This window comes from Poecilia formosa, unplaced genomic scaffold, assembly GCF_000485575.1.
Source record: "Poecilia formosa unplaced genomic scaffold, Poecilia_formosa-5.1.2 Scaffold224, whole genome shotgun sequence".
NCBI classification, from domain to species: Eukaryota; Metazoa; Chordata; class Actinopteri; order Cyprinodontiformes; family Poeciliidae; genus Poecilia; species Poecilia formosa.
Genome location: NW_006800163.1, coordinates 277,002 through 281,757, shown reverse-complemented (window position 1 = coordinate 281,757; position 4,756 = coordinate 277,002). Strand labels below are relative to the sequence as shown.

Here is a 4,756-nt window from a genome sequence, read left to right as displayed (position 1 = left end):
ATATAATCCATGTTTCTGTCTCATATTTGTATGGCATTAAAAGGACCTGGAACTTTTGTTTTGTCACTGAAAGCTCTGGTTTGCACAATAAATACCATGTTGGTGAAATTTTATGGATGATACTCTGATGTCCTATTCTCCTGAAGGCAGCACAGAGCTGCACCACCAGAAACCGACAGAAACACTGAAGAGAAGAAGAGCTATGATTAATGTAGTTACAGTTCTATCCATGTTTTAATGTTGCAGAGCTCAGTCGGTTTGCAAATAGATCAAAATTTAAACTGGCATGTTGTACATCTTTTATCTGGTCATTTTGTGTAATATTTAACAACTTGAAAATGGCAAAGAACAAGAATATTTTTTCCACTCTGATTGGCTGCTGTTAGGCCTACCGATTTTAAATTGAATGTTCACTGCATTTTTCATAGACACCTGTGAAAACAATTTCTATTCCCATGACTTTTTTGTTCTCTGGGAAATTATTTTGATGATAAATACAGAAACAAGCATAAAAATCAAAACATCTACAATAGTGACAGTAATATTAATAATAATATAATAGTCAGTTCAAAGTAGCCTACAAATTCCTTGGTGGGGTAGGGGGGCAGAGAGGGACCTGGGCATGGGATGGGGGCGCTGGCCCGAAAAAGGTTGAGAAACTGATTTGGTTGGTAATGTTGCATGTTCTAAATTACTTGCAAAAACATTGACTGAAAGGACTCTTATTTAATGTTGAGGGATTTTTGCCTGTAAGGCAAACCTTTAGGGCACAGACATTTTACATTTTGTTTTGCGTTGAAATGTACTGAAGTCTTATTTAAGTTTGAGTGTTTAGCTAATTCTATTGTTAATTGTATTGTTATAAGCAATTGTTTGCATTATTCAAAGACACTTTTTATTAAACTGTGGCAATAGCAACGGTATAGTTCATTTCTATCACCACTAAGTTTCAGGCTCAGGATTTTTTTTTACTTTAAGCCCTGGACAGGAGGATGGATTTATCCCGGACTGGTAGGTGAGTCAAACATTACAAGCCGCTCTGTGTAACATGCGGCGACCGGCTGCTAATGAGGCAATGAAGCTTCAAACTGCTTCGCCACGTAGAGACCAAGCAGGCTGTGGATATAAGCAACACTTCGGGTGTCATTGTCTCCCATCCCTCCCAGATGGGACCGTCTTGTTGCAGAGAAACGAGCTCAGGGCTCCCGTTAGTCATTTAAAATTTTCACAAAAGTAAAATGCTCGTTTTTGTGGCGCATCTCTATATTATTTTGAAGGGATATGTAAACGTTACCATAGCGACCAGAGTCAGAGAGCGTTTGGGCAGTGGTCGAGAGGAGATGAGTAGAGCTTGTGAGTCTTAAGTCTGGTTTAGACGGCAAGATTTAAGGATTGTCGGCCGATTCTCCAAACCTCTGTGACCACAGAGCTGATAAAAGTACAAGTTCGATCTGTTCGTGTGTCCAAGGCAGGAGCAACAAACCACACGAACCGATTCCAGTCACAAACATCACGATTCCAGAAGAAAATCCACAAAACCCCCAACATAGCATACGGGAATTTAGAATGACCAAACACGGATGACGATGTAGAAGCAATAGAGACAGTTTGTGGAATCATTTTAAGAGATAAAAGACGTAACAAAAAGAAAAGGCGGTGGATAAAAGACAGCGGGAGCAGCCGCTCTATTTGCTGCACTATGATTTGGAAGCGACTATGTTTTTTCATAGTTAACATTTTTAACTGAATAAACCTAAACATATATAATAATGACCTTTACATATAATAATAAACATTTCCACATATCACACCCCAGAACGGTTCACCCCAGAGCAGAGAGCCACTGCTCTCCCTGTACATTGCTATGGCAGGCCCCAACAATAAAAGAGTTTGGTATGGAAGAACTTGGCTGACATTCATCTCTTTCTGTCTTCAACCCAAAAGACCATCTTTGGTATGAATTAGTATCCTAAAGGTGGTAAATTATTAGTGGAGTAGATGCTGTAAGCCAGGCCTCATCCAATGTCCTTAAATGTGCTTCTGTAGTTATAAAACACTCCTAAACCTTGTGAAAATCCTTCCTAGATGACCTGATGCAGTTATAGGTGCACAACCATCATAGATTAAAGTTTGAAATGACACATTTGTATGTGAGTAAAGGTAGACAGTTAAATACTTTCGGTGATTGTAGCAGAATGATCAGTATCACCAACTGATATTGTAAAATGTGTAAGCAAATCTGGGTGAATATGAACCAGGTTGATTGAAGCTAATAATCACCACCTCCACTGCAGCCATCTTACATCAATCCCACCATATAAAAGTAATACTAAACACTGTCTGATGTGTTTAAAAGTCTATATATCAGTAGATATATAGACTACTGATATATCTGTGTGACAAAATACTGACCCAAGTTTTAATTTTTAATTGTAAATTGTACCTTCTGGGGGGAAAAAACCCATTTTCATTCATTCTAAGGACTGTTTAAAACCAGAAGTAGCCAAACCTGTCATGTCAGTTGAGCTTCTGGTCCACATAAGTGAGACGCTCAGGAGACAGGAAGAAAAGCTCAAAAGTTTCTTTAACAAAGAACATGCAAATTATACAGATCTTTGTCTGGCTTATCCTGGAGTTTGTGAACAGTAACTTCAGAAAGAAGACAAGACTGGGAAGAGATATATAAATTATGGAGGAGGAAATGAAGGAGCTAATGGAGGGAGAACACCAGGGACAAATGAGCAGAGCTTAGCGTGTTTGGTTGGAGTGGCTGATGATCCGATGGAGCTGGAGCTAACTTGGTAGGTGTAGCAAAGCAAGCATTGATCGGTTCACCAGCGTTTTTCTCCAACCGTAGACCAGCCCTGCAAAAGTTTGTGCTGTTGCTGAAGAGGAATGATGACTGGAGGGCCAGTGAAACAGCTGTGGTACCAGCAGCTAGTTTAGACAGCTAATACAACAGTTGAGGGGTACAGAGTAAGACGGAGGCACCAGGAGCCTGTTCAGATGGTGGTCAAGCACCTAACCCAGTCACTCAGATTAATTCTTATTTACATGCAATCTAATTACTTTTATTCAACATAATTATTTCCAATGCAGTCATATTACAACTCCCTCTAAATCTGGGATGTTTACTATTCCATTTTTCACATGTTGGAACAAATAACATTTTCTACTATAAGCTAATTGGCTAAATTAGTTCTAAATCATCTACTTCCTCTTTAAATATTATTGTGCTTTAGTCCTATGAAAGCCATTATTCACTTGTGGCCCTTTAGATTTGTTTTTTTTTTTTTCCCAAAGAAGCTTTATTTTATACTGCTAACACCTACATATGAGAAGAAAGTTAAAAGAATAGAAAGTATCTCTGGCTGCTGCCACAAGGTTGTCATAACACGGATTTAGATGACACAGCTGTCTTACCTCAAGCTCACGCTGTTGGAGTTTTAGGTCCTCCCATTATTCGTACATTTGTGACACCTTTGGCAGTAGGCACAAGTAGCATTTTGTTTCATGAAAACCGATGGTTTGTCTTTATGATTGGAAGTTTTACTTTTCAGAGTCGGACCCACTTCATGGAATTCAAATGTGGTACAATTTCTCCACTTTCCTCCAGTTTTTAGATAACATCACTATCTCACTAACACCCCACTCCCCTGAGCCCCAGTGCAGCAATTTTCCTTTCAAACAGCTCGAGAGAAACAGCAGGACAAAAGTTCTGCAGTACCAACACACTGCAGCATCCAGACGGAGGCAGAAATGAGCAGGGAAAAAAGTATGCTAATGCATTTACACACAGACATACACACTCAGTGTGATATAACGGTGCACTTATATTACTTTAAATCACATGAATTAATGTCCCCAACATCATGAGGATTACAGACTTTACTGCTATATCTCTCTGTGTTACATGTGTTTGCTGATCCTCAGGGTCCTGCTGCTGCTCCTTTACAGAACATCAATAAAAAGAGAAGCTCAGTCTTGAAGGTCTCTCTCTCAGTCAGTATAACCTTACTTATCAGGCAGTGGTTGCGGTGAAAGTCACATCTCTGCAAAACCTCCTACATCTCTCCCCACCCACATAGGCAAACCGACTTTTGCTGTTTTTATTTAGCAAACAAAATTACCAACATTAGTCACACGTCTGCAAAATGTCCTTACTTTGACAGAAGTTTAGAAAACTAAGATATAGTTGTTTTTTTCAACAGTTTTCAAACTAGATAAAGCTAATAAGAAAGAGATTGTAAGTTATTTTGATAACCATATTATGTGTGGTTTATTGCAGCCTTGGAATTTTACATTGTCCAGAAGAACAACTCAACTTAGGTTATTGTAAATACATAATCTGCACAAAACTATCAAGCAACTCACCGTCTGCTCGGCTTTTCAACCTCCAGAGAGAGGCAGCGTAGATAAATCATTCCTGTTCTTCATCTGCATTTTTACTTAAGTACCTGCTATATGGAAAAGGGTTTTGGCTTGAAAAAAATCTTGACTCTGAAAGAGCTAGAATTACCCTGAAAGGGAAAAAGTATAAAACCTACAGGAGCTTGCTCTTCTTTGTAAAGTAGGAATCTATAGTTGTATTTGAAATTGAGTCCAGTTCATCCACCACTGATTATTGCCTCCTCCTCTTCATCGCCATCACTGGCTCACTCAGCTTCCTGGGACAGCCAGAGCTTTCCATCCAGCGTGCAACTTGCCAGCTGACTGAGGAGAGGAGAGAGAGAAAGAGAGAGAGAGTAAAAAGGGG

The 4,756-nt window shown here is 39.3% G+C and overlaps 2 protein-coding genes across 5 annotated transcripts in view; one reads left to right on the top strand and one right to left on the bottom strand.

The window, feature by feature from the left end:
* Positions 1-4,652, bottom strand: part of LOC107838226 (leucine-rich repeat and transmembrane domain-containing protein 2-like) — a 10,362-nt gene extending 5,710 nt beyond the window's left edge. Inside the window, exon 1 of the mRNA XM_016679879.1 lies at positions 4,375-4,652. The gene's annotated coding sequence lies outside the window, so the exon portion shown is untranslated. The remainder of the gene's footprint in view (positions 1-4,374) is intronic.
* Positions 1-4,756, top strand: part of LOC103149375 (voltage-dependent calcium channel subunit alpha-2/delta-4-like) — a 63,723-nt gene that overhangs the window by 38,270 nt on the left and 20,697 nt on the right. The window lies entirely within an intron of this gene.